This window comes from Coffea arabica, chromosome 11c, assembly GCF_036785885.1.
Source record: "Coffea arabica cultivar ET-39 chromosome 11c, Coffea Arabica ET-39 HiFi, whole genome shotgun sequence".
NCBI lineage: Eukaryota > Viridiplantae > Streptophyta > Magnoliopsida > Gentianales > Rubiaceae > Coffea > Coffea arabica.
The window spans coordinates 22,244,065-22,270,954 of NC_092330.1; the positions used below are offsets into that span (position 1 = coordinate 22,244,065).

At 44.2% G+C, this 26,890-nt stretch overlaps 17 non-coding genes and 17 pseudogenes across 17 annotated transcripts; all 34 read right to left on the minus strand.

Moving 5' to 3' along the window:
* Nucleotides 1-143: 143 nt before the first annotated feature.
* LOC140020897 (5S ribosomal RNA) lies at nucleotides 144-262 on the minus strand. The gene has a single exon (XR_011824867.1). It is a non-coding gene; the product is annotated as a 5S ribosomal RNA (ribosomal RNA).
* Nucleotides 263-1,189: 927 nt separating this feature from the next.
* On the minus strand, nucleotides 1,190-1,307 carry LOC140020351 (5S ribosomal RNA; annotated as a pseudogene).
* A 411-nt stretch (nucleotides 1,308-1,718) lies between these two features.
* On the minus strand, nucleotides 1,719-1,837 carry LOC140020898 (5S ribosomal RNA). The gene has a single exon (XR_011824868.1). It is a non-coding gene; the product is annotated as a 5S ribosomal RNA (ribosomal RNA).
* Nucleotides 1,838-2,764: 927 nt separating this feature from the next.
* On the minus strand, nucleotides 2,765-2,882 carry LOC140020137 (5S ribosomal RNA; annotated as a pseudogene).
* A 411-nt stretch (nucleotides 2,883-3,293) lies between these two features.
* Nucleotides 3,294-3,412, minus strand: LOC140020900 (5S ribosomal RNA). The gene has a single exon (XR_011824870.1). It is a non-coding gene; the product is annotated as a 5S ribosomal RNA (ribosomal RNA).
* Nucleotides 3,413-3,825: 413 nt separating this feature from the next.
* On the minus strand, nucleotides 3,826-3,944 carry LOC140017714 (5S ribosomal RNA). Its single transcript, XR_011824020.1, has one exon. It is a non-coding gene; the product is annotated as a 5S ribosomal RNA (ribosomal RNA).
* A 925-nt stretch (nucleotides 3,945-4,869) lies between these two features.
* Nucleotides 4,870-4,987, minus strand: LOC140020352 (5S ribosomal RNA; annotated as a pseudogene).
* Nucleotides 4,988-5,400: 413 nt separating this feature from the next.
* LOC140020901 (5S ribosomal RNA) lies at nucleotides 5,401-5,519 on the minus strand. Its single transcript, XR_011824871.1, has one exon. It is a non-coding gene; the product is annotated as a 5S ribosomal RNA (ribosomal RNA).
* Nucleotides 5,520-6,446: 927 nt separating this feature from the next.
* LOC140020138 (5S ribosomal RNA) lies at nucleotides 6,447-6,564 on the minus strand (annotated as a pseudogene).
* Nucleotides 6,565-6,975: 411 nt separating this feature from the next.
* On the minus strand, nucleotides 6,976-7,094 carry LOC140020902 (5S ribosomal RNA). Its single transcript, XR_011824872.1, has one exon. It is a non-coding gene; the product is annotated as a 5S ribosomal RNA (ribosomal RNA).
* Nucleotides 7,095-7,507: 413 nt separating this feature from the next.
* Nucleotides 7,508-7,626, minus strand: LOC140017715 (5S ribosomal RNA). Its single transcript, XR_011824021.1, has one exon. It is a non-coding gene; the product is annotated as a 5S ribosomal RNA (ribosomal RNA).
* A 925-nt stretch (nucleotides 7,627-8,551) lies between these two features.
* On the minus strand, nucleotides 8,552-8,669 carry LOC140020353 (5S ribosomal RNA; annotated as a pseudogene).
* A 413-nt stretch (nucleotides 8,670-9,082) lies between these two features.
* LOC140020903 (5S ribosomal RNA) lies at nucleotides 9,083-9,201 on the minus strand. Its single transcript, XR_011824873.1, has one exon. It is a non-coding gene; the product is annotated as a 5S ribosomal RNA (ribosomal RNA).
* Nucleotides 9,202-10,128: 927 nt separating this feature from the next.
* On the minus strand, nucleotides 10,129-10,246 carry LOC140020139 (5S ribosomal RNA; annotated as a pseudogene).
* Nucleotides 10,247-10,657: 411 nt separating this feature from the next.
* LOC140020904 (5S ribosomal RNA) lies at nucleotides 10,658-10,776 on the minus strand. The gene has a single exon (XR_011824874.1). It is a non-coding gene; the product is annotated as a 5S ribosomal RNA (ribosomal RNA).
* Nucleotides 10,777-11,703: 927 nt separating this feature from the next.
* Nucleotides 11,704-11,821, minus strand: LOC140020140 (5S ribosomal RNA; annotated as a pseudogene).
* A 411-nt stretch (nucleotides 11,822-12,232) lies between these two features.
* Nucleotides 12,233-12,351, minus strand: LOC140020905 (5S ribosomal RNA). Its single transcript, XR_011824875.1, has one exon. It is a non-coding gene; the product is annotated as a 5S ribosomal RNA (ribosomal RNA).
* Nucleotides 12,352-12,764: 413 nt separating this feature from the next.
* Nucleotides 12,765-12,883, minus strand: LOC140017717 (5S ribosomal RNA). The gene has a single exon (XR_011824023.1). It is a non-coding gene; the product is annotated as a 5S ribosomal RNA (ribosomal RNA).
* A 925-nt stretch (nucleotides 12,884-13,808) lies between these two features.
* On the minus strand, nucleotides 13,809-13,926 carry LOC140020355 (5S ribosomal RNA; annotated as a pseudogene).
* A 413-nt stretch (nucleotides 13,927-14,339) lies between these two features.
* LOC140020906 (5S ribosomal RNA) lies at nucleotides 14,340-14,458 on the minus strand. Its single transcript, XR_011824876.1, has one exon. It is a non-coding gene; the product is annotated as a 5S ribosomal RNA (ribosomal RNA).
* Nucleotides 14,459-15,385: 927 nt separating this feature from the next.
* Nucleotides 15,386-15,503, minus strand: LOC140018899 (5S ribosomal RNA; annotated as a pseudogene).
* A 411-nt stretch (nucleotides 15,504-15,914) lies between these two features.
* On the minus strand, nucleotides 15,915-16,033 carry LOC140020907 (5S ribosomal RNA). The gene has a single exon (XR_011824877.1). It is a non-coding gene; the product is annotated as a 5S ribosomal RNA (ribosomal RNA).
* Nucleotides 16,034-16,959: 926 nt separating this feature from the next.
* On the minus strand, nucleotides 16,960-17,077 carry LOC140020356 (5S ribosomal RNA; annotated as a pseudogene).
* Nucleotides 17,078-18,002: 925 nt separating this feature from the next.
* Nucleotides 18,003-18,120, minus strand: LOC140020357 (5S ribosomal RNA; annotated as a pseudogene).
* Nucleotides 18,121-18,533: 413 nt separating this feature from the next.
* On the minus strand, nucleotides 18,534-18,652 carry LOC140020908 (5S ribosomal RNA). Its single transcript, XR_011824878.1, has one exon. It is a non-coding gene; the product is annotated as a 5S ribosomal RNA (ribosomal RNA).
* A 921-nt stretch (nucleotides 18,653-19,573) lies between these two features.
* LOC140018500 (5S ribosomal RNA) lies at nucleotides 19,574-19,697 on the minus strand (annotated as a pseudogene).
* A 411-nt stretch (nucleotides 19,698-20,108) lies between these two features.
* Nucleotides 20,109-20,227, minus strand: LOC140020909 (5S ribosomal RNA). Its single transcript, XR_011824879.1, has one exon. It is a non-coding gene; the product is annotated as a 5S ribosomal RNA (ribosomal RNA).
* Nucleotides 20,228-21,152: 925 nt separating this feature from the next.
* Nucleotides 21,153-21,270, minus strand: LOC140020358 (5S ribosomal RNA; annotated as a pseudogene).
* A 925-nt stretch (nucleotides 21,271-22,195) lies between these two features.
* LOC140020359 (5S ribosomal RNA) lies at nucleotides 22,196-22,313 on the minus strand (annotated as a pseudogene).
* A 413-nt stretch (nucleotides 22,314-22,726) lies between these two features.
* Nucleotides 22,727-22,845, minus strand: LOC140020911 (5S ribosomal RNA). Its single transcript, XR_011824881.1, has one exon. It is a non-coding gene; the product is annotated as a 5S ribosomal RNA (ribosomal RNA).
* Nucleotides 22,846-23,772: 927 nt separating this feature from the next.
* On the minus strand, nucleotides 23,773-23,890 carry LOC140018900 (5S ribosomal RNA; annotated as a pseudogene).
* A 411-nt stretch (nucleotides 23,891-24,301) lies between these two features.
* Nucleotides 24,302-24,420, minus strand: LOC140020912 (5S ribosomal RNA). Its single transcript, XR_011824882.1, has one exon. It is a non-coding gene; the product is annotated as a 5S ribosomal RNA (ribosomal RNA).
* A 925-nt stretch (nucleotides 24,421-25,345) lies between these two features.
* Nucleotides 25,346-25,463, minus strand: LOC140020360 (5S ribosomal RNA; annotated as a pseudogene).
* A 925-nt stretch (nucleotides 25,464-26,388) lies between these two features.
* LOC140020362 (5S ribosomal RNA) lies at nucleotides 26,389-26,506 on the minus strand (annotated as a pseudogene).
* Nucleotides 26,507-26,890: the final 384 nt, after the last annotated feature.

Consider the following 26,890-nt stretch of genomic DNA (forward strand, 5'->3'; position numbering starts at 1 on the left):
ACCGTTCCTGACTTGTCTCGCGCCTTCAGATCCGCCTTCATGCTTCGATAAGAAGCAAAATATAAAGCAATCGTTCCGACGGAACTAAATTACTACAGCATAAAGAACGAAGGGGAAATTTGGATTTCGAAACAAAAAAGGGAGGGGTGCAACACGAGGACTTCCCAGGGGGTCACCCATCCTAGTACTACTCTCGCCCAAGCACGCTTAACTTCGGAGTTCTGATGGGATCCGGTGCATTAGTGCTGGTATGATCGCACCCGCCATGTTCCTTTCGCTTTATTCTTTTAAACTGCCCCGTCCTGTGAAGCAGTGTGGCTTTTCTGGACCCGAATTCATTTTAAGCGTCAATTCAAGAATTTCCCCTCATCCTTTTATTTATTTACTTTTACATTTTTTTCTTGTTGATTTGCACCATTTTTTTTTCCCTCGTCGCGCAACTCTCAATTATCCTGAAATTGATCCTTCACGCTTGCGCTTATACATTTGCGACGACAACTTTGACCGACGATCCGGGCTTCGATCCAGCCGTACCGTTCCTGACTTGTCTCGCGCCTTCAGATCCGCCTTCATGCTTCGATGAGAAGCAAAATATAAAGCAATCGTTCCGACGGAGCTAAATTACTACAGCATAAAGAACGAAGGGGAAATTTGGATTTCGAAACAAAAAAGGGAGGGGTGCAACACGAGGATTTCCCAGGGGGTCACCTAGGGGTGTCAACGGGCCGGGTCCGGGCCGGAATTCATTATTCCGGACCCGGACCCGGATCCGACCCGTTTACCCGACGGGTCTTTTATTCGGTGTTCCGGATCCGGACCCGGCGAGTCTCGGATCCGGGTCGGGTCTACCCGAACAAATTTGCCAAAATTTATAATTTCTAACAAAAAAGAGAAAAAGATATATTTGTAAACAAATTTCTAGCTAATGCAAAGAAAAAACCAAATAAGAAAATAAATCAAATTGATTTTACTCAAATACATCATCCTAATCAAATTATATTGATAATATATATTTTTTATAAATTATTAAATCATTTATATCCGGATCCGGGTCTAATACGGGTCGGAATACTATATTCCGTATCCGACCCGTTTTTTTGTTTGAAAAAACGGATCCGGATCCGGATAACGGAATGAAATCCCTACCCATACCCGCAAAAATTTCAGGGATCCGATCCGGATCCGGGTGTAGACCCGACCCGTTGACCGGCCTAGGGTCGCCCATCCTAGTACTACTGTCGCCCAAGCACGCTTAACTTCGAAGTTCTGATGGGATCCGGTGCATTAGTGCTGGTATGATCGCACCCGCCATGTTCCTTTCGCTTTATTCTTTTAAACTGTCACGTCCTGTGAAGCAGTTTGGCTTTTCTGGACCCGAATTCATTCTAAGCGTCAATTCATGAATTTCCTCTCATCCTTTTATTTATTTACTTTTATATTTTTTTCTTGTTGCTTTGCACCTTTTTTTTCCCTCGTCGAACAAGTCTCAATTATCCTGAAATTGATCCTTCACGCTTGCGCTTATACATTTGCGCCGACAACTTTGACCGACGATCCGGGCTTCGATCCAGCCGTACCTTTCCTGACTTGTCTCGCGCCTTCAGATCCGCCTTCATGCTTCGATGAGAAGCAAAATATAAAGCAATCGTTCCGACGGAGCTAAATTACTACAGCATAAAGAACGAAGGGGAAATTTGGATTTCGAAACAAAAAAGGGAGGGGTGCAACACGAGGACTTCCCAGGGGGTCACCCATCCTAGTACTACTCTCGCCCAAGCACGCTTAACTTCGGAGTTCTGATGGGATCCGGTGCATTAGTGCTGGTATGATCGCACCCGCCATGTTCCTTTCGCTTTATTCTTTTAAACTGCCCCGTCCTGTGAAGCAGTGTGGCTTTTCTGGACCCGAATTCATTTTAAGCGTCAATTCAAGAATTTCCCCTCATCCTTTTATTTATTTACTTTTACATTTTTTTCTTGTTGATTTGCACCATTTTTTTTTCCCTCGTCGCGCAACTCTCAATTATCCTGAAATTGATCCTTCACGCTTGCGCTTATGCATTTGCGCCGACAACTTTGACCGACGATCCGGGCTTCGATCCAGCCGTACCGTTCCTGACTTGTCTCGCGCCTTCAGATCCGCCTTCATGCTTCGATGAGAAGCAAAATATAAAGCAATCGTTCCGACGGAGCTAAATTACTACAGCATAAAGAACGAAGGGGAAATTTGGATTTCGAAACAAAAAAGGGAGGGGTGCAACACGAGGATTTCCCAGGGGGTCACCTAGGGGTGTCAACGGGCCGGGTCCGGGCCGGAATTCATTATTCCGGACCCGGACCCGGATCCGACCCGTTTACCCGACGGGTCTTTTATTCTGTGTTCCGGATCCGGACCCGGCGAGTCTCGGATCCGGGTCGGGTCTACCCGAACAAATTTGCCAAAATTTATAATTTCTAACAAAAAAGAGAAAAAGATATATTTGTAAACTAATTTCTAACTAATGCAAAGAAAAAACCAAATAAGAAAATAAATCAAATTGATTTTACTCAAATACATCATCCTAATCAAATTATATTGATAATATATATTTTTTATAAATTATTAAATCATTTATATCCGGATCTGGGTCTAATACGGGTCGGAATATTATATTCCGTATCCGACCCGATTTTTTGTTTGAAAAAACGGATCCGGATCCGGATAACGGAATTAAATCCCTACCCATACCCGAAAAAATTTCAGGGATCCGATCCGGATCCGGGTCTAGACCCGACCCGTTGACAGGCCTAGGGTCACCCATCCTAGTACTACTGTCGCCCAAGCACGCTTAACATCGGAGTTCTGATGGGATCCGGTGCATTAGTGCTGGTATGATCGCACCCGCCATGTTCCTTTCGCTTTATTCTTTTAAACTGCCACGTCCTGTGAAGCAGTTTGGCTTTTCTGGACCCGAATTCATTCTAAGCGTCAATTCATGAATTTCCTCTCATCCTTTTATTTATTTACTTTTATATTTTTTTCTTGTTGCTTTGCACCTTTTTTTTCACTCGTCGCACAACTCTCAATTATCCTGAAATTGATCCTTCACGCTTGCGCTTATACATTTGCGCCGACAACATTGACCGACGATCCGGGCTTCGATCCAGCCGTACCGTTCCTGACTTGTCTCGCGCCTTCAGATCCGCCTTCATGCTTCGATAAGAAGCAAAATATAAAGCAATCGTTCCGACGGAGCTAAATTACTACAGCATAAAGAACGAAGGGGAAATTTGGATTTCGAAACAAAAAAGGGAGGGGTGCAACACGAGGACTTCCCAGGGGGTCACCCATCCTAGTACTACTCTCGCCCAAGCACGCTTAACTTCGGAGTTCTGATGGGATCCGGTGCATTAGTGCTGGTATGATCGCACCCGCCATGTTCCTTTCGCTTTATTCTTTTAAACTGCCCCGTCCTGTGAAGCAGTGTGGCTTTTCTGGACCCGAATTCATTTTAAGCGTCAATTGAAGAATTTCCCCTCATCCTTTTATTTATTTACTTTTACATTTTTTTATTGTTGATTTGCACCATTTTTTTTTCCCTCGTCGCGCAACTCTCAATTATCCTGAAATTGATCTTTCACGCTTGCGCTTATACATTTGCGCCGACAACTTTGACCGACGATCCGGGCTTCGATCCAGCCGTACCGTTCCTGACTTGTCTCGCGCCTTCAGATCCGCCTTCATGCTTCGATGAGAAGCAAAATATAAAGCAATCGTTCCGACGGAGCTAAATTACTACAGCATAAAGAACGAAGGGGAAATTTGGATTTCGAAACAAAAAAGGGAGGGGTGCAACACGAGGACTTCCCAGGGGGTCACCCATCCTAGTACTACTCTCGCCCAAGCACGCTTAACTTCGAAGTTCTGATGGGATCCGGTGCATTAGTGCTGGTATGATCGCACCCGCCATGTTCCTTTCGCTTTATTCTTTTAAACTGCCACGTCCTGTGAAGCAGTTTGGCTTTTCTGGACCCGAATTCATTCTAAGCGTCAATTCATGAATTTCCTCACATCCTTTTATTTATTTACTTTTATATTTTTTTCTTGTTGCTTTGCACCTTTTTTTTCCCTCGTCGCACAACTCTCAATTATCCTGAAATTGATCCTTCACGCTTGCGCTTATACATTTGCGCCGACAACTTTGACCGACGATCCGGGCTTCGATCCAGCCGTACCGTTCCTGACTTGTCTCGCGCCTTCAGATCCGCCTTCATGTTTCGATGAGAAGCAAAATATAAATCAATCGTTCCGACGGAGCTAAATTACTACAGCATAAAGAACGAAGGGAAAATTTGGATTTCGAAACAAAAAAGGGAGGGGTGCAACACGAGGATTTCCCAGGGGGTCACCTAGGGGTGTCAACGGGCCGGGTCCGGGCCGGAATTCATTATTCCGGACCCGGACCCGGATCCGACCCGTTTACCCGACGGGTCTTTTATTCGGTGTTTCGGATCCGGACTCGGCGAGTCTCGGATCCGGGTCGGGTCTACCCGAACAAATTTCCCAAAATTTATAATTTCTAACAAAAAAGAGAAAAAGATATATTTGTAAACAAATTTCTAGCTAATGCAAAGAAAAAACCAAATAAGAAAATAAATCAAATTGATTTTACTCAAATACATCATCCTAATCAAATTATATTGATAATATATATTTTTTATAAATTATTAAATCATTTATATCCGGATCCGGGTCTAATACGGGTCGGAATACTATATTCCGTATCCGACCCGTTTTTTTGTTTGAAAAAACGGATCCGGATCCGGATAACGGAATTAAATCCCTACCCATACCCGCAAAAATTTCAGGGATCCGATCCGGATCCGGGTGTAGACCCGACCCGTTGACCGGCCTAGGGTCGCCCATCCTAGTACTACTGTCGCCCAAGCACGCTTAACTTCGAAGTTCTGATGGGATCCGGTGCATTAGTGCTGGTATGATCGCACCCGCCATGTTCCTTTCGCTTTATTCTTTTAAACTGTCACGTCCTGTGAAGCAGTTTGGCTTTTCTGGACCCGAATTCATTCTAAGCGTCAATTCATGAATTTCCTCTCATCCTCTTCTTTATTTACTTTTACATTTTTTTCTTGTTGATTTGCACCATTTTTTTTTCCCTCGTCGCGCAACTCTCAATTATCCTGAAATTGATCCTTCACGCTTGCGCTTATACATTTGCGCCGACAACTTTGACCGACGATCCGGGCTTCGATCCAGCCGTACCTTTCCTGACTTGTCTCGCGCCTTCAGATCCGCCTTCATGCTTCGATGAGAAGCAAAATATAAAGCAATCGTTCCGACGGAGCTAAATTACTACAGCATAAAGAACGAAGGGGAAATTTGGATTTCGAAACAAAAAAGGGAGGGGTGCAACACGAGGACTTCCCAGGGGGTCACCCATCCTAGTACTACTCTCGCCCAAGCACGCTTAACTTCGGAGTTCTGATGGGATCCGGTGCATTAGTGCTGGTATGATCGCACCCGCCATGTTCCTTTCGCTTTATTCTTTTAAACTGCCCCGTCCTGTGAAGCAGTGTGGCTTTTCTGGACCCGAATTCATTTTAAGCGTCAATTCAAGAATTTCCCCTCATCCTTTTATTTATTTACTTTTACATTTTTTTCTTGTTGATTTGCACCATTTTTTTTTCCCTCGTCGCGCAACTCTCAATTATCCTGAAATTGATCCTTCACGCTTGCGCTTATGCATTTGCGCCGACAACTTTGACCGACGATCCGGGCTTCGATCCAGCCGTACCGTTCCTGACTTGTCTCGCGCCTTCAGATCCGCCTTCATGCTTCGATGAGAAGCAAAATATAAAGCAATCGTTCCGACGGAGCTAAATTACTACAGCATAAAGAACGAAGGGGAAATTTGGATTTCGAAACAAAAAAGGGAGGGGTGCAACACGAGGATTTCCCAGGGGGTCACCTAGGGGTGTCAACGGGCCGGGTCCGGGCCGGAATTCATTATTCCGGACCCGGACCCGGATCCGACCCGTTTACCCGACGGGTCTTTTATTCTGTGTTCCGGATCCGGACCCGGCGAGTCTCGGATCCGGGTCGGGTCTACCCGAACAAATTTGCCAAAATTTATAATTTCTAACAAAAAAGAGAAAAAGATATATTTGTAAACTAATTTCTAACTAATGCAAAGAAAAAACCAAATAAGAAAATAAATCAAATTGATTTTACTCAAATACATCATCCTAATCAAATTATATTGATAATATATATTTTTTATAAATTATTAAATCATTTATATCCGGATCTGGGTCTAATACGGGTCGGAATATTATATTCCGTATCCGACCCGATTTTTTGTTTGAAAAAACGGATCCGGATCCGGATAACGGAATTAAATCCCTACCCATACCCGAAAAAATTTCAGGGATCCGATCCGGATCCGGGTCTAGACCCGACCCGTTGACAGGCCTAGGGTCACCCATCCTAGTACTACTGTCGCCCAAGCACGCTTAACATCGGAGTTCTGATGGGATCCGGTGCATTAGTGCTGGTATGATCGCACCCGCCATGTTCCTTTCGCTTTATTCTTTTAAACTGCCACGTCCTGTGAAGCAGTTTGGCTTTTCTGGACCCGAATTCATTCTAAGCGTCAATTCATGAATTTCCTCTCATCCTTTTATTTATTTACTTTTATATTTTTTTCTTGTTGCTTTGCACCTTTTTTTTCACTCGTCGCACAACTCTCAATTATCCTGAAATTGATCCTTCACGCTTGCGCTTATACATTTGCGCCGACAACATTGACCGACGATCCGGGCTTCGATCCAGCCGTACCGTTCCTGACTTGTCTCGCGCCTTCAGATCCGCCTTCATGCTTCGATAAGAAGCAAAATATAAAGCAATCGTTCCGACGGAGCTAAATTACTACAGCATAAAGAACGAAGGGGAAATTTGGATTTCGAAACAAAAAAGGGAGGGGTGCAACACGAGGACTTCCCAGGGGGTCACCCATCCTAGTACTACTCTCGCCCAAGCACGCTTAACTTCGGAGTTCTGATGGGATCCGGTGCATTAGTGCTGGTATGATCGCACCCGCCATGTTCCTTTCGCTTTATTCTTTTAAACTGCCCCGTCCTGTGAAGCAGTGTGGCTTTTCTGGACCCGAATTCATTTTAAGCGTCAATTGAAGAATTTCCCCTCATCCTTTTATTTATTTACTTTTACATTTTTTTATTGTTGATTTGCACCATTTTTTTTTCCCTCGTCGCGCAACTCTCAATTATCCTGAAATTGATCTTTCACGCTTGCGCTTATACATTTGCGCCGACAACTTTGACCGACGATCCGGGCTTCGATCCAGCCGTACCGTTCCTGACTTGTCTCGCGCCTTCAGATCCGCCTTCATGCTTCGATGAGAAGCAAAATATAAAGCAATCGTTCCGACGGAGCTAAATTACTACAGCATAAAGAACGAAGGGGAAATTTGGATTTCGAAACAAAAAAGGGAGGGGTGCAACACGAGGACTTCCCAGGGGGTCACCCATCCTAGTACTACTCTCGCCCAAGCACGCTTAACTTCGAAGTTCTGATGGGATCCGGTGCATTAGTGCTGGTATGATCGCACCCGCCATGTTCCTTTCGCTTTATTCTTTTAAACTGCCACGTCCTGTGAAGCAGTTTGGCTTTTCTGGACCCGAATTCATTCTAAGCGTCAATTCATGAATTTCCTCACATCCTTTTATTTATTTACTTTTATATTTTTTTCTTGTTGCTTTGCACCTTTTTTTTCCCTCGTCGCACAACTCTCAATTATCCTGAAATTGATCCTTCACGCTTGCGCTTATACATTTGCGCCGACAACTTTGACCGACGATCCGGGCTTCGATCCAGCCGTACCGTTCCTGACTTGTCTCGCGCCTTCAGATCCGCCTTCATGTTTCGATGAGAAGCAAAATATAAATCAATCGTTCCGACGGAGCTAAATTACTACAGCATAAAGAACGAAGGGAAAATTTGGATTTCGAAACAAAAAAGGGAGGGGTGCAACACGAGGATTTCCCAGGGGGTCACCTAGGGGTGTCAACGGGCCGGGTCCGGGCCGGAATTCATTATTCCGGACCCGGACCCGGATCCGACCCGTTTACCCGACGGGTCTTTTATTCGGTGTTTCGGATCCGGACTCGGCGAGTCTCGGATCCGGGTCGGGTCTACCCGAACAAATTTCCCAAAATTTATAATTTCTAACAAAAAAGAGAAAAAGATATATTTGTAAACAAATTTCTAGCTAATGCAAAGAAAAAACCAAATAAGAAAATAAATCAAATTGATTTTACTCAAATACATCATCCTAATCAAATTATATTGATAATATATATTTTTTATAAATTATTAAATCATTTATATCCGGATCCGGGTCTAATACGGGTCGGAATACTATATTCCGTATCCGACCCGTTTTTTTGTTTGAAAAAACGGATCCGGATCCGGATAACGGAATTAAATCCCTACCCATACCCGCAAAAATTTCAGGGATCCGATCCGGATCCGGGTGTAGACCCGACCCGTTGACCGGCCTAGGGTCGCCCATCCTAGTACTACTGTCGCCCAAGCACGCTTAACTTCGAAGTTCTGATGGGATCCGGTGCATTAGTGCTGGTATGATCGCACCCGCCATGTTCCTTTCGCTTTATTCTTTTAAACTGTCACGTCCTGTGAAGCAGTTTGGCTTTTCTGGACCCGAATTCATTCTAAGCGTCAATTCATGAATTTCCTCTCATCCTCTTCTTTATTTACTTTTACATTTTTTTCTTGTTGATTTGCACCATTTTTTTTTCCCTCGTCGCGCAACTCTCAATTATCCTGAAATTGATCCTTCACGCTTGCGCTTATACATTTGCGCCGAAAACTTTGACCGACGATCCGGGCTTCGATCCAGCCGTACCGTTCCTGACTTGTCTCGCGCCTTCAGATCCGCCTTCATGCTTCGATGAGAAGCAAAATATAAAGCAATCGTTCCGACGGAGCTAAATTACTACAGCATAAAGAACGAAGGGGAAATTTGGATTTCGAAACAAAAAAGGGAGGGGTGCAACACGAGGACTTCCCAGGGGGTCACCCATCCTAGTACTACTCTCGCCCAAGCACGCTTAACTTCGGAGTTCTGATGGGATCCGGTGCATTAGTGCTGGTATGATCGCACCCGCCATGTTCCTTTCGCTTTATTCTTTTAAACTGCCCCGTCCTGTGAAGCAGTGTGGCTTTTCTGGACCCGAATTCATTTTAAGCGTCAATTCAAGAATTTCCCCTCATCCTTTTATTTATTTACTTTTACATTTTTTTCTTGTTGATTTGCACCATTTTTTTTTCCCTCGTCGCGCAACTCTCAATTATCCTGAAATTGATCCTTCACGCTTGCGCTTATGCATTTGCGCCGACAACTTTGACCGACGATCCGGGCTTCGATCCAGCCGTACCGTTCCTGACTTGTCTCGCGCCTTCAGATCCGCCTTCATGCTTCGATGAGAAGCAAAATATAAAGCAATCGTTCCGACGGAGCTAAATTACTACAGCATAAAGAACGAAGGGGAAATTTGGATTTCGAAACAAAAAAGGGAGGGGTGCAACACGAGGATTTCCCAGGGGGTCACCTAGGGGTGTCAACGGGCCGGGTCCGGGCCGGAATTCATTATTCCGGACCCGGACCCGGATCCGACCCGTTTACCCGACGGGTCTTTTATTCTGTGTTCCGGATCCGGACCCGGCGAGTCTCGGATCCGGGTCGGGTCTACCCGAACAAATTTGCCAAAATTTATAATTTCTAACAAAAAAGAGAAAAAGATATATTTGTAAACTAATTTCTAACTAATGCAAAGAAAAAACCAAATAAGAAAATAAATCAAATTGATTTTACTCAAATACATCATCCTAATCAAATTATATTGATAATATATATTTTTTATAAATTATTAAATCATTTATATCCGGATCTGGGTCTAATACGGGTCGGAATATTATATTCCGTATCCGACCCGATTTTTTGTTTGAAAAAACGGATCCGGATCCGGATAACGGAATTAAATCCCTACCCATACCCGAAAAAATTTCAGGGATCCGATCCGGATCCGGGTCTAGACCCGACCCGTTGACAGGCCTAGGGTCACCCATCCTAGTACTACTGTCGCCCAAGCACGCTTAACATCGGAGTTCTGATGGGATCCGGTGCATTAGTGCTGGTATGATCGCACCCGCCATGTTCCTTTCGCTTTATTCTTTTAAACTGCCACGTCCTGTGAAGCAGTTTGGCTTTTCTGGACCCGAATTCATTCTAAGCGTCAATTCATGAATTTCCTCTCATCCTTTTATTTATTTACTTTTATATTTTTTTCTTGTTGCTTTGCACCTTTTTTTTCACTCGTCGCACAACTCTCAATTATCCTGAAATTGATCCTTCACGCTTGCGCTTATACATTTGCGCCGACAACATTGACCGACGATCCGGGCTTCGATCCAGCCGTACCGTTCCTGACTTGTCTCGCGCCTTCAGATCCGCCTTCATGCTTCGATAAGAAGCAAAATATAAAGCAATCGTTCCGACGGAACTAAATTACTACAGCATAAAGAACGAAGGGGAAATTTGGATTTCGAAACAAAAAAGGGAGGGGTGCAACACGAGGACTTCCCAGGGGGTCACCCATCCTAGTACTACTCTCGCCCAAGCACGCTTAACTTCGGAGTTCTGATGGGATCCGGTGCATTAGTGCTGGTATGATCGCACCCGCCATGTTCCTTTCGCTTTATTCTTTTAAACTGCCCCGTCCTGTGAAGCAGTGTGGCTTTTCTGGACCCGAATTCATTTTAAGCGTCAATTCAAGAATTTCCCCTCATGCTTTTATTTATTTACTTTTACATTTTTTTCTTGTTGATTTGCACCATTTTTTTTTCCCTCGTCGCGCAACTCTCAATTATCCTGAAATTGATCCTTCACGCTTGCGCTTATACATTTGCGCCGACAACTTTGACCGACGATCCGGGCTTCGATCCAGCCGTACCGTTCCTGACTTGTCTCGCGCCTTCAGATCCGCCTTCATGCTTCGATGAGAAGCAAAATATAAAGCAATCGTTCCGACGGAGCTAAATTACTACAGCATAAAGAACGAAGGGGAAATTTGGATTTCGAAACAAAAAAGGGAGGGGTGCAACACGAGGATTTCCCAGGGGGTCACCTAGGGGTGTCAACGGGCCGGGTCCGGGCCGGAATTCATTATTCCGGACCCGGACCCGGATCCGACCCGTTTACCCGACGGGTCTTTTATTCTGTGTTCCGGATCCGGACCCGGCGAGTCTCGGATCCGGGTCGGGTCTACCCGAACAAATTTGCCAAAATTTATAATTTCTAACAAAAAAGAGAAAAAGATATATTTGTAAACTAATTTCTAACTAATGCAAAGAAAAAACCAAATAAGAAAATAAATCAAATTGATTTTACTCAAATACATCATCCTAATCAAATTATATTGATAATATATATTTTTTATAAATTATTAAATCATTTATATCCGGATCTGGGTCTAATACGGGTCGGAATATTATATTCCGTATCCGACCCGATTTTTTGTTTGAAAAAACGGATCCGGATCCGGATAACGGAATTAAATCCCTACCCATACCCGAAAAAATTTCAGGGATCCGATCCGGATCCGGGTCTAGACCCGACCCGTTGACAGGCCTAGGGTCACCCATCCTAGTACTACTGTCGCCCAAGCACGCTTAACATCGGAGTTCTGATGGGATCCGGTGCATTAGTGCTGGTATGATCGCACCCGCCATGTTCCTTTCGCTTTATTCTTTTAAACTGCCACGTCCTGTGAAGCAGTTTGGCTTTTCTGGACCCGAATTCATTCTAAGCGTCAATTCATGAATTTCCTCTCATCCTTTTATTTATTTACTTTTATATTTTTTTCTTGTTGCTTTGCACCTTTTTTTTCACTCGTCGCACAACTCTCAATTATCCTGAAATTGATCCTTCACGCTTGCGCTTATACATTTGCGCCGACAACATTGACCGACGATCCGGGCTTCGATCCAGCCGTACCGTTCCTGACTTGTCTCGCGCCTTCAGATCCGCCTTCATGCTTCGATAAGAAGCAAAATATAAAGCAATCGTTCCGACGGAGCTAAATTACTACAGCATAAAGAACGAAGGGGAAATTTGGATTTCGAAACAAAAAAGGGAGGGGTGCAACACGAGGACTTCCCAGGGGGTCACCCATCCTAGTACTACTCTCGCCCAAGCACGCTTAACTTCGGAGTTCTGATGGGATCCGGTGCATTAGTGCTGGTATGATCGCACCCGCCATGTTCCTTTCGCTTTATTCTTTTAAACTGCCCCGTCCTGTGAAGCAGTGTGGCTTTTCTGGACCCGAATTCATTTTAAGCGTCAATTGAAGAATTTCCCCTCATCCTTTTATTTATTTACTTTTACATTTTTTTATTGTTGATTTGCACCATTTTTTTTTCCCTCGTCGCGCAACTCTCAATTATCCTGAAATTGATCTTTCACGCTTGCGCTTATACATTTGCGCCGACAACTTTGACCGACGATCCGGGCTTCGATCCAGCCGTACCGTTCCTGACTTGTCTCGCGCCTTCAGATCCGCCTTCATGCTTCGATGAGAAGCAAAATATAAAGCAATCGTTCCGACGGAGCTAAATTACTACAGCATAAAGAACGAAGGGGAAATTTGGATTTCGAAACAAAAAAGGGAGGGGTGCAACACGAGGACTTCCCAGGGGGTCACCCATCCTAGTACTACTCTCGCCCAAGCACGCTTAACTTCGAAGTTCTGATGGGATCCGGTGCATTAGTGCTGGTATGATCGCACCCGCCATGTTCCTTTCGCTTTATTCTTTTAAACTGCCACGTCCTGTGAAGCAGTTTGGCTTTTCTGGACCCGAATTCATTCTAAGCGTCAATTCATGAATTTCCTCACATCCTTTTATTTATTTACTTTTATATTTTTTTCTTGTTGCTTTGCACCTTTTTTTTCCCTCGTCGCACAACTCTCAATTATCCTGAAATTGATCCTTCACGCTTGCGCTTATACATTTGCGCCGACAACTTTGACCGACGATCCGGGCTTCGATCCAGCCGTACCGTTCCTGACTTGTCTCGCGCCTTCAGATCCGCCTTCATGTTTCGATGAGAAGCAAAATATAAATCAATCGTTCCGACGGAGCTAAATTACTACAGCATAAAGAACGAAGGGAAAATTTGGATTTCGAAACAAAAAAGGGAGGGGTGCAACACGAGGATTTCCCAGGGGGTCACCTAGGGGTGTCAACGGGCCGGGTCCGGGCCGGAATTCATTATTCCGGACCCGGACCCGGATCCGACCCGTTTACCCGACGGGTCTTTTATTCGGTGTTTCGGATCCGGACTCGGCGAGTCTCGGATCCGGGTCGGGTCTACCCGAACAAATTTCCCAAAATTTATAATTTCTAACAAAAAAGAGAAAAAGATATATTTGTAAACAAATTTCTAGCTAATGCAAAGAAAAAACCAAATAAGAAAATAAATCAAATTGATTTTACTCAAATACATCATCCTAATCAAATTATATTGATAATATATATTTTTTATAAATTATTAAATCATTTATATCCGGATCCGGGTCTAATACGGGTCGGAATACTATATTCCGTATCCGACCCGTTTTTTTGTTTGAAAAAACGGATCCGGATCCGGATAACGGAATTAAATCCCTACCCATACCCGCAAAAATTTCAGGGATCCGATCCGGATCCGGGTGTAGACCCGACCCGTTGACCGGCCTAGGGTCGCCCATCCTAGTACTACTGTCGCCCAAGCACGCTTAACTTCGAAGTTCTGATGGGATCCGGTGCATTAGTGCTGGTATGATCGCACCCGCCATGTTCCTTTCGCTTTATTCTTTTAAACTGTCACGTCCTGTGAAGCAGTTTGGCTTTTCTGGACCCGAATTCATTCTAAGCGTCAATTCATGAATTTCCTCTCATCCTCTTCTTTATTTACTTTTACATTTTTTTCTTGTTGATTTGCACCATTTTTTTTTCCCTCGTCGCGCAACTCTCAATTATCCTGAAATTGATCCTTCACGCTTGCGCTTATACATTTGCGCCGAAAACTTTGACCGACGATCCGGGCTTCGATCCAGCCGTACCGTTCCTGACTTCTCTCGCGCCTTCAGATCCGCCTTCATGCTTCGATGAGAAGCAAAATATAAAGCAATCGTTCCGACGGAGCTAAATTACTACAGCATAAAGAACGAAGGGGAAATTTGGATTTCGAAACAAAAAAGGGAGGGGTGCAACACGAGGACTTCCCAGGGGGTCACCCATCCTAGTACTACTCTCGCCCAAGCACGCTTAACTTCGGAGTTCTGATGGGATCCGGTGCATTAGTGCTGGTATGATCGCACCCGACATGTTTCTTTCGCTTTATTCTTTTAAACTGCCCCGTCCTGTGAAGCAGTGTGGCTTTTCTGGACCCGAATTCATTTTAATCGTCAATTCAAGAATTTCTCCTCATCCTTTTATTTATTTACTTTTACATTTTTTTCTTGTTGATTTGCACCATTTTTTTTTCCCTCGTCGCGCAACTCTCAATTATCCTGAAATTGATCCTTCACGCTTGCGCTTATACATTTGCGCCGACAACTTTGACCGACGATCCGGGCTTCGATCCAGCCGTACCGTTCCTGACTTGTCTCGCGCCTTCAGATCCGCTTTCATGCTTCGATGAGAAGCAAAATATAAAGCAATCGTTCCGACGGAGCTAAATTACTACAGCATAAAGAACGAAGGGGAAATTTGGATTTCGAAACAAAAAAGGGAGGGGTGCAACACGAGGATTTCCCAGGGGGTCACCTAGGGGTGTCAACGGGCCGGGTCCGGGCCGGAATTCATTATTCCGGACCCGGACCCGGATCCGACCCGTTTACCCGACGGGTCTTTTATTCTGTGTTCCGGATCCGGACCCGGCGAGTCTCGGATCCGGGTCGGGTCTACCCGAACAAATTTGCCAAAATTTATAATTTCTAACAAAAAAGAGAAAAAGATATATTTGTAAACAAATTTCTAGCTAATGCAAAGAAAAAACCAAATAAGAAAATAAATCAAATTGATTTTACTCAAATACATCATCCTAATCAAATTATATTGATAATATATATTTTTTATAAATTATTAAATCATTTATATCCGGATGAGGGTCTAATACGGGTCGGAATACTATATTCCGTATCCGACCCGTTTTTTTGTTTGAAAAAACGGATCCGGATACGGATAACGGAATTAAATCCCTACCCATACCCGCAAAAATTTCAGGGATCCGATCCGGATCCGGGTCTAGACCCGACCCGTTGACAGGCCTAGGGTCACCCATCCTAGTACTACTGTCGCCCAAGCACGCTTAACTTCGGAGTTCTGATGGGATCCGGTGCATTAGTGCTGGTATGATCGCACCCGCCATGTTCCTTTCGCTTTATTTTTTTAAACTGCCACGTCCTGTGAAGCAGTTTGGCTTTTCTGGACCCGAATTCATTCTAAGCGTCAATTCATGAATTTCCTCTCATCCTTTTATTTATTTACTTTTATATTTTTTTCTTGTTGCTTTGCACCTTTTTTTTCCCTCGTCGCACAACTCTCAATTATCCTGAAATTGATCCTTCACGCTTGCGCTTATAAATTTGCGCCGACAACTTTGACCGACGATCCGGGCTTCGATCCAGCCGTACCGTTCCTGACTTGTCTCGCGCCTTCAGATCCGCCTTCATGCGTCGATGAGAAGCAAAATATAAAGCAATCGTTCCGACGGAGCTAAATTACAACAGCATAAAGAACGAAGGGGAAATTTGGATTTCGAAACAAAAAAGGGAGGGGTGCAACACGAGGACTTCCCAGGGGGTCACCCATCCTAGTACTACTCTCGCCCAAGCACGCTTAACTTCGGAGTTCTGATGGGATCCGGTGCATTAGTGCTGGTATGATCGCACCCGCCATGTTCCTTTCGCTTTATTCTTTTAAACTGCCACGTCCTGTGAAGCAGTTTGGCTTTTCTGGACCCGAATTCATTCTAAGCGTCAATTCATGAATTTCCTCTCATCCTTTTATTTATTTACTTTTACATTTTTTTCTTGTTGATTTGCACCATTTTTTTTCCCTCGTCGCGCAACTCTCAATTATCCTGAAATTGATCTTTCACGCTTGCGCTTATACATTTGCGCCGACAACTTTGACCGACGATCCGGGCTTCGATCCAGCCGTACCGTTCCTGACTTGTCTCGCGCCTTCAGATCCGCCTTCATGCTTCGATGAGAAGCAAAATATAAAGCAATCGTTCCGACGGAGCTAAATTACTATAGCATAAAGAACGAAGGGGAAATTTGGATTTCGAAACAAAAAAGGGAGGGGTGCAACACGAGGATTTCCCAGGGGGTCACCTAGGGGTGTCAACGGGCCGGGTCCGGGCCGGAATTCATTATTCCGGACCCGGACCCGGATCCGACCCGTTTACCCGACGGGTCTTTTATTCGGTGTTCCGGATCCGGACCCGGCGAGTCTCGGATCCGGGTCGGGTCTACCCGAACAAATTTCCCAAAATTTATAATTTCTAACAAAAAAGAGAAAAAGATATATTTGTAAACAAATTTCTAGCTAATGCAAAGAAAAAACCAAATAAGAAAATAAATCAAATTGATTTTACTCAAATACATCATCCTAATCAAATTATATTGATAATATATATTTTTTATAAATTATTAAATCATTTATATCCGGATCCGGGTCTAATACGGGTCGGAATACTATATTCCGTATCCGACCCGTTTTTTTGTTTGAAAAAACGGATCCGGATCCGGATAACGGAATTAAATCCCTACGCATACCTGCAAAAATTTCAGGGATCCGATCCGGATCCGGGTGTAGACCCGACCCGTTGACCGGCCTAGGGTCGCCCATCCTAGTACTACTGTCGCCCAAGCACGCTTAACTTCGAAGTTCTGATGGGATCCGGTGCATTAGTGCTGGTATGATCGCACCCGCCATGTTCCTTTCGCTTTATTCTTTTAAACTGCCACGTCCTGTGAAGCAGTTTGGCTTTTCTGGACCCGAATTCATTCTAAGCGTCAATTCATGAATTTCCTCACATCCTTTTATTTACTTACTTTTATATTTTTTTCTTGTTGCTTTGCACCTTTTTTTTCCCTCGTCGCACAACTCTCAATTATCCTGAAATTGATCCTTCACGCTTGCGCTTATACATTTGCGCCGACAACTTTGACCGACGATCCGGGCTTCGATCCAGCCGTACCGTTCCTGACTTGTCTCGCGCCTTCAGATCCGCCTTCATGCTTCGATGAGAAGCAAAATATAAAGCAATCGTTCCGACGGAGCTAAATTACTACAGCATAAAGAACGAAGGGAAAATTTGGATTTCGAAACAAAAAAGGGAGGGGTGCAACACGAGGATTTCCCAGGGGGTCACCTAGGGGTGTCAACGGGCCGGGTCCGGGCCGGAATTCATTATTCCGGACCCGGACCCGGATCCGACCCGTTTACCCGACGGGTCTTTTATTCGGTGTTTCGGATCCGGACTCGGCGAGTCTCGGATCCGGGTCGGGTCTACCCGAACAAATTTCCCAAAATTTATAATTTCTAACAAAAAAGAGAAAAAGATATATTTGTAAACAAATTTCTAGCTAATGCAAAGAAAAAACCAAATAAGAAAATAAATCAAATTGATTTTACTCAAATACATCATCCTAATCAAATTATATTGATAATATATATTTTTTATAAATTATTAAATCATTTATATCCGGATCCGGGTCTAATACGGGTCGGAATACTATATTCCGTATCCGACCCGTTTTTTTGTTTGAAAAAACGGATCCGGATCCGGATAACGGAATTAAATCCCTACCCATACCCGCAAAAATTTCAGGGATCCGATCCGGATCCGGGTGTAGACCCGACCCGTTGACCGGCCTAGGGTCGCCCATCCTAGTACTACTGTCGCCCAAGCACGCTTAACTTCGAAGTTCTGATGGGATCCGGTGCATTAGTGCTGGTATGATCGCACCCGCCATGTTCCTTTCGCTTTATTCTTTTAAACTGTCACGTCCTGTGAAGCAGTTTGGCTTTTCTGGACCCGAATTCATTCTAAGCGTCAATTCATGAATTTCCTCTCATCCTCTTCTTTATTTACTTTTACATTTTTTTCTTGTTGATTTGCACCATTTTTTTTTCCCTCGTCGCGCAACTCTCAATTATCCTGAAATTGATCCTTCACGCTTGCGCTTATACATTTGCGCCGAAAACTTTGACCGACGATCCGGGCTTCGATCCAGCCGTACCGTTCCTGACTTGTCTCGCGCCTTCAGATCCGCCTTCATGCTTCGATGAGAAGCAAAATATAAAGCAATCGTTCCGACGGAGCTAAATTACTACAGCATAAAGAACGAAGGGGAAATTTGGATTTCGAAACAAAAAAGGGAGGGGTGCAACACGAGGACTTCCCAGGGGGTCACCCATCCTAGTACTACTCTCGCCCAAGCACGCTTAACTTCGGAGTTCTGATGGGATCCGGTGCATTAGTGCTGGTATGATCGCACCCGACATGTTTCTTTCGCTTTATTCTTTTAAACTGCCCCGTCCTGTGAAGCAGTGTGGCTTTTCTGGACCCGAATTCATTTTAATCGTCAATTCAAGAATTTCTCCTCATCCTTTTATTTATTTACTTTTACATTTTTTTCTTGTTGATTTGCACCATTTTTTTTTCCCTCGTCGCGCAACTCTCAATTATCCTGAAATTGATCCTTCACGCTTGCGCTTATACATTTGCGCCGACAACTTTGACCGACGATCCGGGCTTCGATCCAGCCGTACCGTTCCTGACTTGTCTCGCGCCTTCAGATCCGCCTTCATGCTTCGATGAGAAGCAAAATATAAAGCAATCGTTCCGACGGAGCTAAATTACTACAGCATAAAGAACGAAGGGGAAATTTGGATTTCGAAACAAAAAAGGGAGGGGTGCAACACGAGGATTTCCCAGGGGGTCACCTAGGGGTGTCAACGGGCCGGGTCCGGGCCGGAATTCATTATTCCGGACCCGGACCCGGATCCGACCCGTTTACCCGACGGGTCTTTTATTCTGTGTTCCGGATCCGGACCCGGCGAGTCTCGGATCCGGGTCGGGTCTACCCGAACAAATTTGCCAAAATTTATAATTTCTAACAAAAAAGAGAAAAAGATATATTTGTAAACAAATTTCTAGCTAATGCAAAGAAAAAACCAAATAAGAAAATAAATCAAATTGATTTTACTCAAATACATCATCCTAATCAAATTATATTGATAATATATATTTTTTATAAATTATTAAATCATTTATATCCGGATGAGGGTCTAATACGGGTCGGAATACTATATTCCGTATCCGACCCGTTTTTTTGTTTGAAAAAACGGATCCGGATACGGATAACGGAATTAAATCCCTACCCATACCCGCAAAAATTTCAGGGATCCGATCCGGATCCGGGTGTAGACCCGACCCGTTGACAGGCCTAGGGTCACCCATCCTAGTACTACTGTCGCCCAAGCACGCTTAACTTCGGAGTTCTGATGGGATCCGGTGCATTAGTGCTGGTATGATCGCACCCGCCATGTTCCTTTCGCTTTATTCTTTTAAACTGCCACGTCCTGTGAAGCAGTTTGGCTTTTCTGGACCCGAATTCATTCTAAGCGTCAATTCATGAATTTCCTCTCATCCTTTTATTTATTTACTTTTATATTTTTTTCTTGTTGCTTTGCACCTTTTTTTTCCCTCGTCGCACAACTCTCAATTATCCTGAAATTGATCCTTCACGCTTGCGCTTATAAATTTGCGCCGACAACTTTGACCGACGATCCGGGCTTCGATCCAGCCGTACCGTTCCTGACTTGTCTCGCGCCTTCAGATCCGCCTTCATGCGTCGATGAGAAGCAAAATATAAAGCAATCGTTCCGACGGAGCTAAATTACAACAGCATAAAGAACGAAGGGGAAATTTGGATTTCGAAACAAAAAAGGGAGGGGTGCAACACGAGGACTTCCCAGGGGGTCACCCATCCTAGTACTACTCTCGCCCAAGCACGCTTAACTTCGGAGTTCTGATGGGATCCGGTGCATTAGTGCTGGTATGATCGCACCCGCCATGTTCCTTTCGCTTTATTCTTTTAAACTGCCACGTCCTGTGAAGCAGTTTGGCTTTTCTGGACCCGAATTCATTCTAAGCGTCAATTCATGAATTTCCTCTCATCCTTTTATTTATTTACTTTTACATTTTTTTCTTGTTGATTTGCACCATTTTTTTCCCTCGTCGCGCAACTCTCAATTATCCTGAAATTGATCCTTCACGCTTGCGCTTATACATTTGCGCCGACAACTTTGACCGACGATCCGGGCTTCGATCCAGCCGTACCGTTCCTGACTTGTCTCGCGCCTTCAGATCCGCCTTCATGCTTCGATGAGAAGCAAAATATAAAGCAATCGTTCCGACGGAGCTAAATTACTATAGCATAAAGAACGAAGGGGAAATTTGGATTTCGAAACAAAAAAGGGAGGGGTGCAACACGAGGATTTCCCAGGGGGTCACCTAGGGGTGTCAACGGGCCGGGTCCGGGCCGGAATTCATTATTCCGGACCCGGACCCGGATCCGACCCGTTTACCCGACGGGTCTTTTATTCGGTGTTCCGGATCCGGACCCGGCGAGTCTCGGATCCGGGTCGGGTCTACCCGAACAAATTTCCCAAAATTTATAATTTCTAACAAAAAAGAGAAAAAGATATATTTGTAAACAAATTTCTAGCTAATGCAAAGAAAAAACCAAATAAGAAAATAAATCAAATTGATTTTACTCAAATACATCATCCTAATCAAATTATATTGATAATATATATTTTTTATAAATTATTAAATCATTTATATCCGGATCCGGGTCTAATACGGGTCGGAATACTATATTCCGTATCCGACCCGTTTTTTTGTTTGAAAAAACGGATCCGGATCCGGATAACGGAATTAAATCCCTACGCATACCTGCAAAAATTTCAGGGATCCGATCCGGATCCGGGTGTAGACCCGACCCGTTGACCGGCCTAGGGTCGCCCATCCTAGTACTACTGTCGCCCAAGCACGCTTAACTTCGAAGTTCTGATGGGATCCGGTGCATTAGTGCTGGTATGATCGCACCCGCCATGTTCCTTTCGCTTTATTCTTTTAAACTGCCACGTCCTGTGAAGCAGTTTGGCTTTTCTGGACCCGAATTCATTCTAAGCGTCAATTCATGAATTTCCTCACATCCTTTTATTTACTTACTTTTATATTTTTTTCTTGTTGCTTTGCACCTTTTTTTTCCCTCGTCGCACAACTCTCAATTATCCTGAAATTGATCCTTCACGCTTGCGCTTATACATTTGCGCCGACAACTTTGACCGACGATCCGGGCTTCGATCCAGCCGTACCGTTCCTGACTTGTCTCGCGCCTTCAGATCCGCCTTCATGCTTCGATGAGAAGCAAAATATAAAGCAATCGTTCCGACGGAGCTAAATTACTACAGCATAAAGAACGAAGGGAAAATTTGGATTTCGAAACAAAAAAGGGAGGGGTGCAACACGAGGATTTCCCAGGGGGTCACCTAGGGGTGTCAACGGGCCGGGTCCGGGCCGGAATTCATTATTCCGGACCCGGACCCGGATCCGACCCGTTTACCCGACGGGTCTTTTATTCGGTGTTTCGGATCCGGACTCGGCGAGTCTCGGATCCGGGTCGGGTCTACCCGAACAAATTTCCCAAAATTTATAATTTCTAACAAAAAAGAGAAAAAGATATATTTGTAAACAAATTTCTAGCTAATGCAAAGAAAAAACCAAATAAGAAAATAAATCAAATTGATTTTACTCAAATACATCATCCTAATCAAATTATATTGATAATATATATTTTTTATAAATTATTAAATCATTTATATCCGGATCCGGGTCTAATACGGGTCGGAATACTATATTCCGTATCCGACCCGTTTTTTTGTTTGAAAAAACGGATCCGGATCCGGATAACGGAATTAAATCCCTACCCATACCCGCAAAAATTTCAGGGATCCGATCCGGATCCGGGTGTAGACCCGACCCGTTGACCGGCCTAGGGTCGCCCATCCTAGTACTACTGTCGCCCAAGCACGCTTAACTTCGAAGTTCTGATGGGATCCGGTGCATTAGTGCTGGTATGATCGCACCCGCCATGTTCCTTTCGCTTTATTCTTTTAAACTGTCACGTCCTGTGAAGCAGTTTGGCTTTTCTGGACCCGAATTCATTCTAAGCGTCAATTCATGAATTTCCTCTCATCCTCTTCTTTATTTACTTTTACATTTTTTTCTTGTTGATTTGCACCATTTTTTTTTCCCTCGTCGCGCAACTCTCAATTATCCTGAAATTGATCCTTCACGCTTGCGCTTATACATTTGCGCCGAAAACTTTGACCGACGATCCGGGCTTCGATCCAGCCGTACCGTTCCTGACTTGTCTCGCGCCTTCAGATCCGCCTTCATGCTTCGATGAGAAGCAAAATATAAAGCAATCGTTCCGACGGAGCTAAATTACTACAGCATAAAGAACGAAGGGGAAATTTGGATTTCGAAACAAAAAAGGGAGGGGTGCAACACGAGGACTTCCCAGGGGGTCACCCATCCTAGTACTACTCTCGCCCAAGCACGCTTAACTTCGGAGTTCTGATGGGATCCGGTGCATTAGTGCTGGTATGATCGCACCCGACATGTTTCTTTCGCTTTATTCTTTTAAACTGCCCCGTCCTGTGAAGCAGTGTGGCTTTTCTGGACCCGAATTCATTTTAATCGTCAATTCAAGAATTTCTCCTCATCCTTTTATTTATTTACTTTTACATTTTTTTCTTGTTGATTTGCACCATTTTTTTTTCCCTCGTCGCGCAACTCTCAATTATCCTGAAATTGATCCTTCACGCTTGCGCTTATACATTTGCGCCGACAACTTTGACCGACGATCCGGGCTTCGATCCAGCCGTACCGTTCCTGACTTGTCTCGCGCCTTCAGATCCGCCTTCATGCTTCGATGAGAAGCAAAATATAAAGCAATCGTTCCGACGGAGCTAAATTACTACAGCATAAAGAACGAAGGGGAAATTTGGATTTCGAAACAAAAAAGGGAGGGGTGCAACACGAGGATTTCCCAGGGGGTCACCTAGGGGTGTCAACGGGCCGGGTCCGGGCCGGAATTCATTATTCCGGACCCGGACCCGGATCCGACCCGTTTACCCGACGGGTCTTTTATTCTGTGTTCCGGATCCGGACCCGGCGAGTCTCGGATCCGGGTCGGGTCTACCCGAACAAATTTGCCAAAATTTATAATTTCTAACAAAAAAGAGAAAAAGATATATTTGTAAACAAATTTCTAGCTAATGCAAAGAAAAAACCAAATAAGAAAATAAATCAAATTGATTTTACTCAAATACATCATCCTAATCAAATTATATTGATAATATATATTTTTTATAAATTATTAAATCATTTATATCCGGATGAGGGTCTAATACGGGTCGGAATACTATATTCCGTATCCGACCCGTTTTTTTGTTTGAAAAAACGGATCCGGATACGGATAACGGAATTAAATCCCTACCCATACCCGCAAAAATTTCAGGGATCCGATCCGGATCCGGGTCTAGACCCGACCCGTTGACAGGCCTAGGGTCACCCATCCTAGTACTACTGTCGCCCAAGCACGCTTAACTTCGGAGTTCTGATGGGATCCGGTGCATTAGTGCTGGTATGATCGCACCCGCCATGTTCCTTTCGCTTTATTCTTTTAAACTGCCACGTCCTGTGAAGCAGTTTGGCTTTTCTGGACCCGAATTCATTCTAAGCGTCAATTCATGAATTTCCTCTCATCCTTTTATTTATTTACTTTTATATTTTTTTCTTGTTGCTTTGCACCTTTTTTTTCCCTCGTCGCACAACTCTCAATTATCCTGAAATTGATCCTTCACGCTTGCGCTTATAAATTTGCGCCGACAACTTTGACCGACGATCCGGGCTTCGATCCAGCCGTACCGTTCCTGACTTGTCTCGCGCCTTCAGATCCGCCTTCATGCGTCGATGAGAAGCAAAATATAAAGCAATCGTTCCGACGGAGCTAAATTACAACAGCATAAAGAACGAAGGGGAAATTTGGATTTCGAAACAAAAAAGGGAGGGGTGCAACACGAGGACTTCCCAGGGGGTCACCCATCCTAGTACTACTCTCGCCCAAGCACGCTTAACTTCGGAGTTCTGATGGGATCCGGTGCATTAGTGCTGGTATGATCGCACCCGCCATGTTCCTTTCGCTTTATTCTTTTAAACTGCCACGTCCTGTGAAGCAGTTTGGCTTTTCTGGACCCGAATTCATTCTAAGCGTCAATTCATGAATTTCCTCTCATCCTTTTATTTATTTACTTTTACATTTTTTTCTTGTTGATTTGCACCATTTTTTTCCCTCGTCGCGCAACTCTCAATTATCCTGAAATTGATCCTTCACGCTTGCGCTTATACATTTGCGCCGACAACTTTGACCGACGATCCGGGCTTCGATCCAGCCGTACCGTTCCTGACTTGTCTCGCGCCTTCAGATCCGCCTTCATGCTTCGATGAGAAGCAAAATATAAAGCAATCGTTCCGACGGAGCTAAATTACTATAGCATAAAGAACGAAGGGGAAATTTGGATTTCGAAACAAAAAAGGGAGGGGTGCAACACGAGGATTTCCCAGGGGGTCACCTAGGGGTGTCAACGGGCCGGGTCCGGGCCGGAATTCATTATTCCGGACCCGGACCCGGATCCGACCCGTTTACCCGACGGGTCTTTTATTCGGTGTTCCGGATCCGGACCCGGCGAGTCTCGGATCCGGGTCGGGTCTACCCGAACAAATTTCCCAAAATTTATAATTTCTAACAAAAAAGAGAAAAAGATATATTTGTAAACAAATTTCTAGCTAATGCAAAGAAAAAACCAAATAAGAAAATAAATCAAATTGATTTTACTCAAATACATCATCCTAATCAAATTATATTGATAATATATATTTTTTATAAATTATTAAATCATTTATATCCGGATCCGGGTCTAATACGGGTCGGAATACTATATTCCGTATCCGACCCGTTTTTTTGTTTGAAAAAACGGATCCGGATCCGGATAACGGAATTAAATCCCTACGCATACCTGCAAAAATTTCAGGGATCCGATCCGGATCCGGGTGTAGACCCGACCCGTTGACCGGCCTAGGGTCGCCCATCCTAGTACTACTGTCGCCCAAGCACGCTTAACTTCGAAGTTCTGATGGGATCCGGTGCATTAGTGCTGGTATGATCGCACCCGCCATGTTCCTTTCGCTTTATTCTTTTAAACTGCCACGTCCTGTGAAGCAGTTTGGCTTTTCTGGACCCGAATTCATTCTAAGCGTCAATTCATGAATTTCCTCACATCCTTTTATTTACTTACTTTTATATTTTTTTCTTGTTGCTTTGCACCTTTTTTTTCCCTCGTCGCACAACTCTCAATTATCCTGAAATTGATCCTTCACGCTTGCGCTTATACATTTGCGCCGACAACTTTGACCGACGATCCGGGCTTCGATCCAGCCGTACCGTTCCTGACTTGTCTCGCGCCTTCAGATCCGCCTTCATGCTTCGATGAGAAGCAAAATATAAAGCAATCGTTCCGACGGAGCTAAATTACTACAGCATAAAGAACGAAGGGAAAATTTGGATTTCGAAACAAAAAAGGGAGGGGTGCAACACGAGGATTTCCCAGGGGGTCACCTAGGGGTGTCAACGGGCCGGGTCCGGGCCGGAATTCATTATTCCGGACCCGGACCCGGATCCGACCCGTTTACCCGACGGGTCTTTTATTCGGTGTTTCGGATCCGGACTCGGCGAGTCTCGGATCCGGGTCGGGTCTACCCGAACAAATTTCCCAAAATTTATAATTTCTAACAAAAAAGAGAAAAAGATATATTTGTAAACAAATTTCTAGCTAATGCAAAGAAAAAACCAAATAAGAAAATAAATCAAATTGATTTTACTCAAATACATCATCCTAATCAAATTATATTGATAATATATATTTTTTATAAATTATTAAATCATTTATATCCGGATCCGGGTCTAATACGGGTCGGAATACTATATTCCGTATCCGACCCGTTTTTTTGTTTGAAAAAACGGATCCGGATCCGGATAACGGAATTAAATCCCTACCCATACCCGCAAAAATTTCAGGGATCCGATCCGGATCCGGGTGTAGACCCGACCCGTTGACCGGCCTAGGGTCGCCCATCCTAGTACTACTGTCGCCCAAGCACGCTTAACTTCGAAGTTCTGATGGGATCCGGTGCATTAGTGCTGGTATGATCGCACCCGCCATGTTCCTTTCGCTTTATTCTTTTAAACTGTCACGTCCTGTGAAGCAGTTTGGCTTTTCTGGACCCGAATTCATTCTAAGCGTCAATTCATGAATTTCCTCTCATCCTCTTCTTTATTTACTTTTACATTTTTTTCTTGTTGATTTGCACCATTTTTTTTTCCCTCGTCGCGCAACTCTCAATTATCCTGAAATTGATCCTTCACGCTTGCGCTTATACATTTGCGCCGAAAACTTTGACCGACGATCCGGGCTTCGATCCAGCCGTACCGTTCCTGACTTGTCTCGCGCCTTCAGATCCGCCTTCATGCTTCGATGAGAAGCAAAATATAAAGCAATCGTTCCGACGGAGCTAAATTACTACAGCATAAAGAACGAAGGG